This window comes from Pogoniulus pusillus, chromosome 20 (genome assembly GCF_015220805.1).
Source record: "Pogoniulus pusillus isolate bPogPus1 chromosome 20, bPogPus1.pri, whole genome shotgun sequence".
NCBI lineage: Eukaryota > Metazoa > Chordata > Aves > Piciformes > Lybiidae > Pogoniulus > Pogoniulus pusillus.
Window position 1 is genome coordinate 626,495 of NC_087283.1, and position 15,584 is coordinate 642,078.

Genomic DNA, 15,584 nt, shown 5'->3' on the forward strand with positions numbered 1-15,584 from the left:
GTAAAGCACCAGAAACTGAACTGCTGCTGCAGAGCCAGGATCAAACTCTGCTCAAGTGCAAACAAGGGTAAGGACACCCAAATCAGGAGCTGTGCCTGCTTCTCCCACTAGTTTTCAGCCAAATGCATGTACCAGCAGCACATGCCTGTAGCCAGAGCTGGCCAGCACTCCAGAAGATCTTGCTGGCCAACAAGGAGGGATGGAGCTGGCAGACTCAGTTGGCCTAAACCTACCATTACACAAACATTGGTTTAGCAGTCCTGGTACTGTTCTGTTCATCGGGGGCCAGGAGGGCTGTACTGCCTGAGAGAGGCTCGAAATGATGTGTGCATGACATGCCTGCATGTTACCTCTCCTCTGCAGGAAGCAAGGTGAGCAGCAGAGCAGAAGCTGGAACTTCAGCAATAGATCCCTGGAGATGCCTCTCTGAAACCCCAGCACAGCAAGTACCACCCATGGAAGTTTGCAGGGCGCAGAAAATCAAAGAGGAGCACAAACCTTATCAAAGCTCAGCTCTAAACTGACAAAGACTGTGCCATGCTCTTTTTACAGCCTTCTCTTCCACATGGCAGACACTGCAGTGATGCTGGGTCAGATCCTGAGGTGGATCAAAGCTCAGGCCTACTGTTCTCACACACAGATCCTACTTCAAACAGAGAAATCAGAGAAAGGGAACGAGTGATGAAACATATTCCAAATGCCAAAAGTCATCCCCCAGCTACTGCTGAGCCAGAGGCGCGGATTAAATTGCCGTGACACAGAGGGAGCAGCAGCAGAAGCAATCCAGCTTTAGCGCTCGGCATTGCTTCATCATAATGAAAGATGTTTGGAGTGTCTGCCACGCGTCCCCCAGTCACAGATCCTTCACACTTCTGCAGAAGGCCTGCTCATCTCTCTTCCTCAAACAAGTAATCTCTCGGTCTCATTGCAAGCCACCAGTGGCACTTAGTATTCTGATCACTCCAGGCCAGTCCACCTGGTACAGAGAGCTTTAAATCTCTGCGCTGTTTGGGCTCTGCATCTCCACTGCCTCCCTGCTACAACACAATGGCTCTATTCAGGGAGAAGTAAATCTGAATTCCAGTGCTCGACTGATGAGGTTTATATAGGTTTGGGTTTCTTTACACTTTTATGCAGCTTGAAACCATATCTGTCAAAACACTTTAACTAGACAATGGGATACACTTAAACTCTCGCTGCAATATCAAGAAGCTTTTTCTTCCTCCCACCTCACTGGTTGCAAACCTTTTTGATCTTAAACAGCGAGAAGGGATCATTGCAGAAGTCCCCACTGCCTGGCAGCGCCTGGGAAGCACTATTTATCCTGGGGAGTTTATCAACGTGCCACTTAGCTCAGGAAGGTTGTCAAAAGGGATGAAACGCGGTGGTTCCAGAGGGACTTTCACAAATCCTGGCAGCACCCTCACTTGGCTCCTGGCTTGCTGCTTCCACAGCCCTGCAAAAAGGAATCCTAAGGAGATTTGCACTCTGCTGCCATGTGGATGGAGCTGCTGCAGCACACCCTTCTGCTTGGCAGTGGACAACATCTCTGTCCCTGCTTCCCCTGAGCACGAGGTGTGAGCCCTGACCAAAAGAGGCCAAGGAGCATTCCAACAGCAACGCAGAGGCTGCTCCAAAGACCTCTGGCAGCATCTGGAGCAGAGTCCTTTGCCAGTGCTTTTGCTGGTCTTTATACTGAAGTCACTGGTAAGAGCAGAGGGACAGGTGTGGGTCGAGGCCCGCCAAGCTGCCAGGTCTGCACTGTGTGTCAACAGAACAGTCACAGTGCCCTGTAATTCCAGAGGCTCTCCTCACACCTAACCTCTCTCCTCAGCTCATAGGCACTGCCCATCCCTTCCATCAGCCTCCCCACGCAGAGCAAACCTGTGTGGCACAGAGCTCCTTGGTGTGATTTATAAAGCTATCTGAATTGCTTTCTTCATAGCACATCTCCTGCAGCCCATTTGTCTTTTGATCACAGTATCTCATCTGCCCCTTATTCACCATAGCTATTTATCAGGGAGCTACAATAACAACTCTGCTAACCTTACTGATGTGGCTGCTCTATGGCCAAGACCTGGGCTTGGTCACGGGCTGGCAGTGCTGATGGCAGAGCGTGGGCTGGGGGGCAGTGGCAGCCCTAGGCAGCAGTCCCAGCGACTTGAGCACTTTCAGCTTCCTTAGATGGTCTCAAAACTAATCTTCAACCCTGGGCAGTTGTTCATGCTCCAGGTGCCTGCCTTTGCCTTCTTCAGCTTGAGTGGTGTGTCTGGAGCACTCGCTGATGAGGAGAGGAAGAAAGACACCGAGCAGCTTGGCTTTCCCCCTGCCCTGGGTAACCAGCTCTGCCGCTCGCTCCAGAGGAGGCCCACACTCTCCCCAGCCTTCCCTTTATCGCCAACACACCTGTAGGAGCTTTCCTGTTTCCCTTGGCAGCCCTGGCCAGGTTCAATTCCATTCCAAAGCTTTAGCTTTCCTAACCTGATGCCTGGCTGCTCGGACAGTTCCTCTGTATTCCTCACAGGCTACCTGTCCTTGCTTCCGCCCTCTATAGGCTTCCATCTTGTGTTTGAGCTTGTCCAGGACCCAATTGTTCATCCATACAGGCTCTCTGGCATTTCTGCCCCACTTTGCCACTGGGATGTGCTGCTCCCAAGCTTGGAGGAGGTGATCCTTGAATACTGATGTGCCTTCTCGGGCCCCTTGTCCCTCCAGGGCTTTGTCATAGAATCAACCAGGTCAGAAGAGACCTCCAAGCTCATCCAGTCCAACCTATCACCCAGCCCTGTCCAATCAACTAGACCATGGCACTAAGTGCCTCATCCAGTCTTATCCCATGGTACTCTACCAAGCAGAGCCCTGAGAAGGCCAGAGTCTGGAGGTAGCTCCCCCATCTGGCTGGTCTATCCTTCCTGAACAGTCCAGAGCCATCCATGGCAACACTCCAGCTGTGGGAGCTGTCCCACCATGTCTCAGTGATGGCAATTTTATCACAGTCATTCAGCCTGACACAGATCTCCAGCTCCTCCTGCTCATTCCCCATGCTCCGTGCATTGGTGTATAAGCATTTCAGGGAGGGAGTCAGTCCATCAGCTTCCACTCTCACTGTCCTGCCATGCCCAGACCCTTCCATGGCCCCCAACCTAGCAGTAAGCTCTGCATGTGCTGATTCCTCATTGCTTGACCCCCGTGGTCCATCTCTGCAAGATTTAAAGAGTTCTTGTGTGTCCCCAGTGTGCTGCAGGGTAACAGGCTGAAGGCTCCTGTTAGCCTCCCTCCCTGATATGCCATATCTTGCCTCTTCTCCAGCACACAACTCATTGTCACCGACCTCCCCCGAGCCACCAGTGGAGCCGACACATGGCCCCACAGTTGTCTCAGGCTTGCTTGTAGTAAGCCTGGCTTCCAGCCTGCCCCCCTGCCAATCTCCATGCAACGGCCAGCGCGGCGGAGCGGGCTAACAGTTCGCACCTACGATGGAAGGAACTATGACCAGCCACACGAAGGGAAAGCAGAAAACCCCAACAGCCCCGAGCCGAGGGGACTCGAGTTAGATTTGTCTGACTGCCTCAGCCAATTAGCTCCTGCAGGTCATTATATGGAAACAGTCAAGGACACCATTAGGAGTTCACCTTGAAGAAGTCATAGAGGAGGCACAGGACAACTGGAAAACTGGCAGTGCCTGTGGTGAAGAAGGGGGAGGATGGCAGAGCAAAGAGTGAAAGGGCAGTCAGGAATGCTGGAACAGACACACAGGTGATTTGTAAGGCCATGGAGGAGGTGAAGGAGCTGAGCAGCACTGCGCATGACTGTCACCAAGAAACAATGTCAAACCTCATCGTTTCATACTGCAACCAGGTGGCGGAGCTGGTGGAGAAGGGGAAAGGTAAATGCTCTGCTTCACCTCTAAGTCTCTGCCACCACTCCCCGTGGCGTTTCTATCTAAGCTCTGGCTACACAATGTGTATTAAACATCACAAGGGGGTCGAGACAGGCAGGCTGACTCTGCCTGGAGAGGAGATATCGATTTTTAGCATGGGCATGGGAGGACACACAAAGAATGGCATTCCTTGGGGATTTGTCCTCAGCCACCTCTGTTCAATGCCATGTTACAGTGACCTGGAAGGTAGGACTCGGAGCATTCTCTGCACGTTTGCAAATGACCTCCAGCCAGAAGGGGCCTCGAACATGTGGGAGGATAGGCTGGGAATTGCAAATGGTCCCAGCAAGCTGGGGAAGCAGCACAAACAGTGGGGTGCGTTTCAATTAGAGCATGCAAAAATACCCACTGCAGAAGCACCGCAGAAGGGGGGAGGCAAACTGATTAGCTGCAAGTTCTTTAGAAAAGCATCTAGCAATTAGAGTAAATTACACTGAGTGGGAATCAAGAACGCCACAATTCTGAAGGAGACAAACACGCATGCCTAAGTAAGGGGACAGCCTGCAGGCTGTGTGCAGCAACAGGGCTTCTGCTGGGAGAGCTGAGCCAGCGTGGGGCATGCCCCTCGGGAGAGACCTGGACCCTCACTAGGAGTCAGGAGAGCAGCAGGAGAGGTCGCTGCCCAGGAAATCGACCTACACAGAAACGCCGAAGGAATGTTGCCGTTTAACTCAGCGCTGCGGTGCAAAGACGAAACAGACCAAACCCTTCCTTTGAACACAACCGAGGCATTAGGGAGCAGTGGGGACCCAGCATCCCTGGCTCTGCATAAGCAGGCAGGCAGGCAGCAGAGCTGGTCAATACAGACACCGGGAAGGGAACCTCTCTTGGAAGGAAAGAAACCCCACAAAACCACTCAGATAATTTGAAACCGGTTTAGCAGGTGCTCACACAACTACTCCAGCTTCAGCTGATCAATTCTGGAATGAGAGAGGAGGAGCCAAGCCAGCATACAATGCTCAGGCAGCGTCAATCAGCCGGTAGCTGAGGTAAGGGCCTGCTAGTCAACCGAGGAGAAGATAGGACGAAAACCATATCCTCTGTCAAGGATAAAAGCAGTCGTGGTTCGTACGTTCAGGTGATTGCAATAATCAGGGAGCTCATCACGTTGAACATTCATACACTGCTCTAGGCAAGGGCTTAACGTGGTCAGAGAAGTCTCTGGCTGCCCAGTAATGTACTTTTATTTGTTCTTAATCAAATTTTAGGATCAGACAAGCGTATGTAATTGCACTTAAAATGCTCCCTTGATGGACATCTATCCCATCCAACCTCACCTTTTATTGTCTAGCCTCATTTCTTGGGGATTGCTTTTGCCTTAGCTGTACAGAGCCTACTCCAAAGCCTACAGAAGGCAGCTTCTTAAAATGTGGGCAGTGGCAAGGAACTCTTCATCTCCATCCCCAAACCCACATACTCCTGCGAACCATCAGAAAGGTCAAACCTGGCTCTTCAGCTGAAGCACACCAGCACACTACTGCAGCCACCAGGACCCGCCTCTAGACCCAGCAAAAGGCAGCACACTTGGCCACATCAGCCTGCTGGCACCCAGCATGGGCACTGCCACTCTGGAGCCACACTGAGCCATCTAGACAGAATTGTAGCAAGTAAAACTCATTTCTAGCCAGCCCCCACAAAGCCTGATTCACAACCACCTCACCTTTTGCTGCTTATAGCCATGATAATATTCAGCCTGAGAACCTTCCCCGTCTGACTCTGGCACTGATACACAGCCCTGCACCATTAATGAATTAGCAGTAGGAGAAAACTACTCATTTGGAAGAAGGCTTCTGGAGCAATAGAAAGCTGCAGGAAATCAGCCTGATTTGTCATTTGGCAGGTTCAGCTCCTAGCCTTAAATTAACACTGCAAGCGCTAGCGACCGATTCTCTCTAGGAGCTGGCTGAGTGAACCTGAGCGCGTCTGTAATTGTCAGCTCGAGTTACACACACCTCTGTCTTTAACAACTCGGGCTTATTTTTAGGATTGTGTCTCCCCCTGAATCCAAAACTGCAGCCATGACACTGTAATGTTACTCACAAAGGTCTCAATCAGACGAAAATTACTGCAGCAGCCCTTCTCACGCAAAGGATGTGTCTTACAGAGCTCCGTGGCCAAGACTGTGTTCTGCTGCTCTGTTCCTTCACAGTTCCCTGTGCCTACAGACTGCCTGGACATGGGCACTGCATTCTGTGAGAGCTGGCTGGGAACTTCTCCAGCTTCTACGAGCAGGAGAGTGTTAGCACAATCTTCATCCCTCTCACGTCAGCTGAGCAGTGACTGGGAAAGGCTGACAGGACAGTCAGGGTTCCCTTGCATCCTGAGTGCAGTAACAGGAAACTGTTTGGCCAGATTAGAGTGGCTTAAGAAATACAAAAATTGCTAAGGAAATGGAGCACTTCTTACAGCCTCTATATTCTTAGCAGCATATGATGATAAGCAGGAGGAAACTCACCAATGCGGTCAGAGCTTGTGGAAATCTGAGCACTTCTACAACGAAAATTAACTCACCCCACACATTGCCTACCACTGCCAGGAGCAGCCTGTGAGTCAGAGTTAACAACAACTCTCACCCCAAGTTACCCACATGCCAGTCACTGTCAAAACCTCTCAGGTATATCAGATCTTAGAGTCAGCTCTAATTAAGATATTTTCAAGACAAAATGTAATTCCCCCTAATCTTGGCGGCACAGAGCCTGCACTTTGTCTCAGCTTCCCTTTGCGCACTGAACTTTACCATTTCACCTACCAGCTTTGTGGTCACCAGTTCCAAACACTGCTGTCCTTCAGTGGCACTCTTCTGGAGACTGGCACTCATCAGAGCCACTGAAAGCAGCCTTCAAGACTACCTTCACTCTCACCAAGAGACCTACTCAGTGCTAAAAGGGCAGAAAAGCAGGCAGCCCCGTAGATGGTTTCAGCAGTGTCTCCATTAACAAGGCATTTGGTTCAGCTGCAGTGGGTTCAGGAGACCCAAGCAGCAGGTGCTGAGACCCTTCACATCTCCAGCATGTGTGGATCACAGGGTTCATTTGGATTAGCTTTAGCTCGATCATCTAGAACAAATCTTTGCCTTGCTCAAGGAACCAAAGCTTTTTGAAGAGGAAAAGCATTAAGTGCAGTCTGTAAGAGTGTCACAGTTCACGGCACGGTTCAGATCCCAGCATCCCATTAAACACTGGAGACTGTCCCGTGGCTCACCTCAAGCACACTGCTCTGGCTAACCCACCCTGGTAAAGTCCTGCCTTACTCGCCTCTCTGGCACCAACAGTTGGAAAGCTTCTCGAGCTAACTGGGCTCATTCTGGGAAGAGCTCTGCAGATGCCATGAGGAGGAGAGCATCACACAACGCTAACAACCTGGGTTATGAATTGCCTTAATCACGCAGCACTGCTCTGCACTACAGAGGTCTGACTCACATCTGAGATGCATCCTGCTCCCAGCACAAGCATCAGGGGCCGTTGCCAGAAAATTTTCAGCAACAGTAACATTGCCAGCCAGCAGAAGTCTACCTGAGCTATTTCAGCCAGCGTGACTAAGGCACTAGTGCACCTTTCCCTCCCCTGTGCATAACAAACGTAGCCAGGGCTGAGGTCTACAAAGGCAAAGCCCCAAGTGGACGCAGAGAGTCCTCTCACGTTACAGTATCTGGATACAGAGAAGTGAACTTTCCAGCGTGCCCAGTTAGCCAGCTGCAGTCACTATGTGTGGAAGTCCCTGTGCACCAAGCAGGAAAGCTGCCCTAAAGCGTTTTTTTAATTACACACCCACCCACCCCCGCCCAGATCCTGCAAACTGCCAGAATACTAAACAGATTTGTAGGAAGTTGCTCCCAGTGGTAAAAATTCACCATCTGATCTCCAACCATAATTGTAAGCCTGAAACACAGAGGGCAGCCACAGCCCTCTCATTAGGAGCCGGCAGGGATTTCTGCCAAAACCTCTTCCGTCAGAAAACGTCAGTGAATCGCCTTGCCCCACCGGAGAAGCTCCCTCTGCCAGAGCGATGCTCCCTGAGCGCAGCCCGAGCGCCACGGGCAGGGCGGGCTCCTTCCCTGCCTGGCTCACGGCAGAAACTGGACCAGGAGGTGCCTTGGCACCGGGCTGGGACTCTGCTGGCTCGGAGCCCTCCCAGCCTCTGAGTTTCCCAATTCTGCTCTTTACTAGATAATTAACCATGTAGTGGCCCAGCCCAGCGGTTGTGCCCTCTCCCGCCCATGGGCGCCGGTGTGGAGGGCTCAGTGGCAGCCTTCCCAGTGTGAATTACTGACCGGGGGGATGACTCCAAGTGCGGAGGGTAGCTCTGGGCTGCGGCGCGTTCTGCGAGCACAGGAAATGCCACAGGTTTGTCACTTGCGCCGAATGAGGGGAGGGCTGCCTGCCAGTCCCTGCTCTCGGCCGCCGGCAGCCCACTGCTGCCCGGGCTCTGCCCGATGCACCACTCGATGCTCGCGGCTGAAACGCATTGAGAGAGATGTCGGTGTTGCTTTTCTGCAGCAATGACATTTGCTTCTGCAAACCGAGAGCTGGTTCCCTTTGTAAATACCAACGTTGCTTGAAATTCTGCCTTCTGATGGTCTTTCGTGAATGCACTGGGGAACGTTCGTGGGGGGATGTCTGAGGGAGGGCTACAGAGCAGGAGGTGGGAGAAATGGAGGGGGGGTGGAGAAGTCCACTTCTTACAGAAAGCTGAAGGCATTTGACTTTTCCCCATTCCTGAACTAAAAATACTTAGGTTTGCAGTGGCTTGAGGCTTCCATGAGAAACCAGATGCTTTTTCTTTCAAAAAACGTTCATTTTAGCAAAGCAGGCCAGTGTCTCCCAGAGGAATGAACAGCAGCCTGCCCCTCTCAGCTGTGCCTCCCAGCCCTGCTCAGCACATTCTGCACTCCAGAAAGGGAGGGAGATGTGAGGAATTATTGATCACCGCTGCTTAACTGCACTGACATTCGGAATTCAACAGCAGCGCCGGCCTGGCACTGGAGCTCTGTGTGCCCCCAAGACAGGCACACCACAAGCACAGCTTGTGGAGAGGAGCTCTTGGTGCCCCCACTTCACTTATTTTCCCCAGAAGCAAGCCTGTCTTGCAGGTCATCCAAACAGGCTGGGAGTTAATCAGAGATTCACAGAATGGTTTGGGTTGGAAAAGACCTTAGAGATCATCCAGTGCCAACCCCTGCCATGGGCAAGGACACTTCCCACCAGCACAGGCTGCTCGAGGCCTCATCCAGCCTGACCTTGAACACCTCCAGGGAGGGGACGTCCGCAACTTCCCTGGGCAACCTGTGCCAGTGTCTGCCCACCCCCATTGGAAAGAATTTCTTTCTGATCTCCAGTCTCAATCTGCCCTCCCCCAACTCAAACTTTGCTCATGTCCATAATCAGGTTGTGGCCACTGCATTCACACACCAAATCCAGCAGGAATGACTGACAGTCAGAGCAAGCCTGCAGTGATGCCTTGTTGGTAACCTCCCCACCTTCTGCTAACTCTGTCAATCTTGGTGCTCCTGGAAAGCCCACCAGACAAAGTCTACATAAGTGACTGATGATTATAACTGCTGTTTGTGTAACTGATAAATGGTGTGGAGAGAAGTCAGCTTGGCTTATTCCTGGCCACACACATCCAACATGGACACTGTGCTGCAGATGTGCCCTCCAGAGCTCCAGATTTAACAAGGCTCAGAGGTGAAAACTGCAGCCCACTCCTACTACCCCCATCTTGCTCTGTCACACCCACTCTTCCAGCCTAAGCCCCCAGCACACCAAGAGTGCTGCTCTGGGCACCAGGTTTGCTTAATAAAGCAGAAGAGGTCCCTTTGTCACACTCCAAGCAGAAAACGAAAGGGCAAGACAAGGAACCTGCCCCCTCAGCGGGCTCCTGGCAGTCCTGTCATTGCCTAGACGACCGGCTTAGCTGCCTGGCAAAGGCCGGCCAAAGCCCACAGTAAGCTCCAGACACCCAGCGCGGCCAGCCCCGCTCCGCAGCGGCCAGGCTGCAGAGCCAGCCTGGGGACTGGCCGGGGAGCTGCTCGGGGCTGGCAGCAGCCAGGCCGCCACTCAGAACGGAGGTTACTAAAGCAGAAATCATCAGCACAGGGCAGAGCAATGTGCAAAGCTCAGAGGGCAGCGGCTGCTGCTGAGTCACTCGGAGCCTGCCGCACCGCCCGCACCCCGGCGCAGCGCACTTCGACATCCTACCAGCCCAGCTCGGGAACTCAGCAGAGGGCCTGCCTCCGGACAGCAGCGAGTGGGGGTCGGCGCTGCCCTGGCTCTTGCTTCAGCTCTGTACTGCAGGAAAGCACAACGCATCCGTTCCTGTCTTCAAAAACGCCTATTTTAGAGCCTTTGGTGTTGGTGAAGGTGCTGGATCGACAGCTCCAGAGATACGCTCTGCTGCGCACTCACCGAACAGGCACCAGGCAGGCAGCACCAACTGCACCGAGCCCGCCCTGCCTGTGCGCCTCTGGCCCCCGGTACAAACGTTAGCCCTCTCAGAGGCGCTGCTGGCAGTACAAAGGGAAGCGGTGTGACATGGCCTCCCCGGGCTGGGGGAGCAGCTGCACAGCCATGGCCTGCCCCTTGTCCCCTTCAGACAGGCACTGCTGCCTGCACCTCTGCCCTCCCTCCTCACCACCCTGCTCAAGCTGCTTCCAGCATGCATCCCACAGCTGAGGAGGACAGAGGGGCACAAACCCCATGCAAATCCAGCAGCCTTCATTTTCAGCTAGCACCCACAACTAGCTTCTTAAAGCTGGTGCCAAGCAATTTCCCAAGGCAGCTCACAGACAGCAGATTCTCAGCTGCATCGCTCCTTGTTCCACCAGGACTGGCAGCCACTGCAAGCGTCAGGGAGTGATGGAGCAGCAGCAGACAAGGGCCGGAGATGGAAGTGTGCTGTTTAAACATCTTCCGCACACCCTGTAAGCAGACAGAAGCTCAGCTTCCTCCAATTGCTTTACTAACCACATTAACCTCTGGGACTCCCCTTTGTTTCCCGGGGTGAGTGAATAATAAGTCAGGGACGCAGCAGTAACGGCTGAGCTCAGTGGCGGCGAGCATCGCAGGAGCAGACTGGTACAGCATGCCCTGCATCTGAAGCTCTGCTCTTCAGAAATGATGGATTATTAGCACTGCATCTCAAATAACCCAGTAATTGCTTAATGCTTTATATTTACATGGGCCGTACATTATGTTTGCTCTGAGAGAGGGAAGGAGAAGGGAGCAGGAAAGGAGTTTGCAATAAACCTATAGTAAGCAATAAAGAGCTATAAATGGTAATCTGTCAATAGCGTCGGTCTTGCCAAGGGCTTGGCTCAGGAAAACAGGCGCATCCTCAGCTCTCAACAGATCCAAGCCAGCTCAGATTGGATGTCATACCTAGCAGGATTGAGCCTATCCTGAAGGATGAGCTATCAAATTTAAACATACATAAAATCTTACTTGAAAGATCATATTCATTATTAATAAGAGGAAAGATGATCTTTCAGACAAGGCACTGCTGTGCTGGGACTCTGTGGTGAGCACCAGCTCTGCCACAGCTTCCTTGCTTCATCTGAATGACTTCCTCAAGGTCACTGTTCCACACATCTTTACCCTCACAGTGGGGATACCTCCTCTCCTTCCCTGCCTGCACTGGGCTGCGCTGTGGCTCTGCGAGTGCGCACAGCTCCCCAGTGTCGGCAGGCCCTGCACTCCAGCTGTAAACACTGATTGGTAGCCGTTACTGTAAAATATTTCTGCCTTCTTTCCATCTCAGTAACTGCTTCCTACACCACCATACACCACGGCAGTGTCCTGTCACGGCAGGTTGGATTTGTGCCATGGGAGAAAGGGCCAAGGACCCATTTTGCTTCATTTGTGTAGCAAATGAATAGTGCTGCAGAGTTCACCACACTCCCTTAGAAACTGAGCCTAACCCAGCTGTTTGCTAGGACATCAATTCGATCAGTTTGTCTCTTCTGAGTTTGCTGGGAAATGGGGAAGAGCAAAGCCACCTATGCCAACTTGGGGGTGCTCCTCTGCTTTTAGAAAACAGAGACTTCTGCAGATTTCAATAGAAAAACTCTCCTGACAAATAAAGAGCCAAACCCCAGCGAGTAAGTGAGCAAGTGTGTGCGGATGTGTGAGTGCAAACTCAGAGTGGCAGTGGGTAGCCACAGTTTGCAGTCTACTTGTTTTACAGGTCTTCAGCCTTCAGTTTATGTCACATTGAATGTAAAATGAAACAGCTCTTAGTTGTATAGCCTGAAGAGCACCTCTGAAGTCAGCTAAAAGAGATTAGGTTTGGAATTTTTAATTCACATACAACACAAGAAAACCCCACTGGAGAGAGTGCTCTGCATGAGCAGCAGCTGTGGTGGAGGGTGCAAAGGCAGGCACCCAACCTCCCACCAGCTACAGGCTGCCAGATGGTGCATGGTGCTGCAGAGAGGAACTGGCAGGTCCAAGGGTGAAGGAGAGCTGAGAGCTACAAAAGCTGTGAGGATATTACCCCAGGATTGCCACATTACACATACTGCAGTCTACTGTGGGCAAAAAGGGAAACAAGAGACAGGAAAAACCCAGGCAAAGCTAATCCACTCACTTTACATCCAGTTGTGTCTTGCAAGTAAAACACAGGATTCAGCCATTCCCAGCTTCTGATTCCAGGAGAAAAGCTGCTCCAGGGGTAAAAAAAGTCACACAGGAGTGAGCAGCAACCAGAGCCAAAGGAGAGCACGAGGTGAAGTCAGGGGAGGGGAAGCAAAGGGCACAGATCCAAGACTGTCAGACCCAGGCAGGTCTTGCATCTCCCTGGCAGTTGGGTCCTCAGGAGCCTGCTGCTTGTGCAGCTGACTGGACTCAGCCCTCGGTGTCACCCCGTGCTGTCAGAGGAGAAGTCTGCAGCATCTGCCAGAAGCAAGTGGAGGAGCCTTTGTTCAAAGCACCTCTTAGCAGGACAGTCACCAGGAGCCTGCACACACAGCTGAAGAGGAAACAAACCAGGACCTTGTGGCAGGGCAGAAATGGTGATGGAAATGGATCTGAACTTGAGGGGGGCAGACTGAGACTGGAGATTGGGAAGGAATTCTTTCCAGTGAGGGTGGGCAGACACTGGCACAGGTTGCCCAGGAAGGCTGTGGATGCCCCTCCTTGGAGGTGTTCAAGGCCAGGCCGGATGAGGGGTGGGAGGTGTCCCTGGCCATGGCAGGGGGTTTGGACTGGAGGATGTCTCAGGTCCCTTCCAGCCCAAGCCATTCTGTGACTCTGAGCAGCGAGAAGCGACCTTCCCATCAGACACCTTTGCAAGGCATCTCGGCCACTTTGCCCTTGGACAACCACAGAGGCTGAGGCATCTGGCTGAACAAAAATCTTCTCCTGACTGAACCCCCGAGCCCAGCGAGACACTGCTGGAACAGCTTCCAGCTGGTCAGCCGAACCCGTGGGTTTGAGGAGCTTGAAAAGTCTGAATATATTTCATTTATTATTTTCACCATGGCAACACTCAACAAAACTGACCTTTTCCGTTCCAATAAAGCTGGATTTTCCTGCAGGTCCCCTGTCAGCCGCTGCAATAAGTGCAAGTGCTAAAACCCAGAGTTATTAAAAACGGAAGGGGAGGAAAACGTCTGAGCCCTGCCGCTGTGGGCTGCTCTGACCGTTCCCCCTGCCGGCAGCTGTGCTCCGGAGGCTCCAGCTCGCAACACCCAACTCCACCTAGCTTCTGCCGACGCATATCCACAGCACCTGCTCGCTTCCACGAGGCTAATCCTGGCTTCCCGGGTCCCACTTGGAGCAGGACATGGCCATGGTGTCTCTGCTGACCGGCTGCAGCTCCTTTCATCTAAGGCATGCCATTTATGGGGCATTTCTGCCAGGTGTTCTGGTGTGTCTGTCCTCCACCAGGTTTGTTCCTCTCTTCCTATGCTGAGCACTGCTAGGCAGTCTGCAGGCACCAAGGAACAGGGGTCATTCTCCACTCTCCAAGATGCTGCTTCTTGCTGGCTGGCCAAAGCAGTGTCAGAGAAGGGTGCAAGTGGGGGAAAGGAGCAGGATGGGGGAGGTGCAGCAAAGCATGGGCAGACATTCATAGAATGATCTCAACCCCTGAGTGTCTTATGTGTTCTACCAGGGAACTTTGGCATGCCCATCCTTCAAATCACCAGCAGTCTCAGGAACAACAGCTATGAAATATGGCCAGAAAAATATGGAAGATGCTTGTTTAGATGCTTGCTTCATTAAACATCCCTTGTGGCAGCATTTAAACAAGGAAATGATTTCCCCCTTGTGTTGGACCTCCTGCAGGGGCTGGGCAGCCTGTCTCTGTCCAGCAAGGTGTCCCTAAAGCTGAGGAGCTCACGCCTAAGCCAGTGCTCCTGGAAGCAGGTGGGTTTGAAGTCTCCTAATCTCCATTTCACATGTCCCATTTGAGTAGAACACAGCTATGGGTTGACAACATGTAAAGCACAGCAGCTTTTAATAACCCTCTCAGATCTCATGCAAACCACACTGTGAACAACAACCATCTCCTGCGTGTCACTCTCCTCCCTGCACGCCGCACCAGCTCCAAAGGCTGTGCTGCCTCTGGAGACTCAAAATGAGTTGTTAACATGCCAGATGTACTTGATTCCCTCATTTCGCATGTCAGACACACAACAGCATCTGGCTCCAGACAGGAGCCACCACACACGAGCCTAAGGGTGGCACAAGGACTCACTGGGAGGCTCTGGGTGGCACAGGGAGCCCTGGGGAAATGGGGAGCCCTGGGGGGACGGCTCTGCTCTGGCTGCCCCACAGGGTGCCACTCTCCATGCCCTCCCTTCTCACTTTTAAACGAGGCTGCATGACAGCAGGGCTGGGCTTGCTGTGCTTTCAGGCCAGCCCTGGCTCCGAGTGCAGGGTTCAGGGGCAAGGCAGGGCAGTGACTGCACGTTAGCGGTGACATTTCCAGCTGAAGAGTGCTTGGGTGCCAGCTCCCTTGCACGCTGCCTGCTGCCTAGAAGAAAGATGCAGATCTACACCCACCCCTTTTTCTTGGCAGCTTTGGACTTCTCAAAGCACAGGACCATGCAAGTGCCTGACCTCACATCACTTTCTTCCCTTTTGTTTCTATGACCAACACTTTGGCTCTCCCTCTTCCAGCAACAGCACTGATCCCCAGTGGCCCAGCCACAGCTGAACCCTACTCTCCATATGCTGGCTGGGGCTGCAGCAGCAGAACGTGCTGCTCCTTACCCAAACCACAGCTTCTTATGGTGCTGTCCTGCTCTCCCCTGGAGAGAGGCACAGAAGGAGAAATGCCCACCTTCTGCTGCCAGGTACCACACACCAGCCACCACTGGAGCGCTGCTTTCTCCAGACTCCTCTTGTCTCTTCTTGCCATCTCCTTAAGTCCAGAGGTCCCAGCTCTCTTCCAGCAGGCAGCCTCCAGCTCTTGCACAAAACACGTCTGGAGCAGAGAGCTGGTGGAGGCCAGAGCCCCAATAGGCACTAGACTTGGGGACTGCACATGGAAAGCTCCACCAGGTGTGTCTCAAGCTTGGCTTCTGCCTCAAGAGGATAATTTCTTCCTTGACAGCTTGAGTAAAAATAACTTCTGTTGTTCTGAAGACAATCAGAAGTAAACAGCAGCAACAACAAACCCTTTTCTCCTGTTTCCTGATGTC

The 15,584-nt window shown here is 52.5% G+C and overlaps 1 protein-coding gene and 1 long non-coding RNA gene across 3 annotated transcripts in view; both read right to left on the reverse strand.

Moving 5' to 3' along the window:
* The window catches only part of PEPD (peptidase D), a 170,032-nt gene that overhangs the window by 99,727 nt on the left and 54,721 nt on the right, over nucleotides 1–15,584 (reverse strand). The window contains exon 1 of one of the 2 annotated variants that reach the window (XM_064159874.1): nucleotides 6,690–6,811. The exons of the other annotated variant lie outside the window; for it this stretch is intronic. The gene's annotated coding sequence lies outside the window, so the exon portion shown is untranslated. Of the gene's footprint in view, nucleotides 1–6,689; nucleotides 6,812–15,584 lie in introns of those variants that run through there. 2 annotated transcript variants of the gene reach the window in all.
* Nucleotides 10,541–13,592, reverse strand: LOC135184181 (uncharacterized). The gene is made up of 3 exons (XR_010305879.1): nucleotides 13,438–13,592; nucleotides 12,524–12,596; nucleotides 10,541–10,857 (listed from the first exon to the last, which is right to left on the reverse strand). It is a non-coding gene; the product is annotated as an uncharacterized LOC135184181 (long non-coding RNA).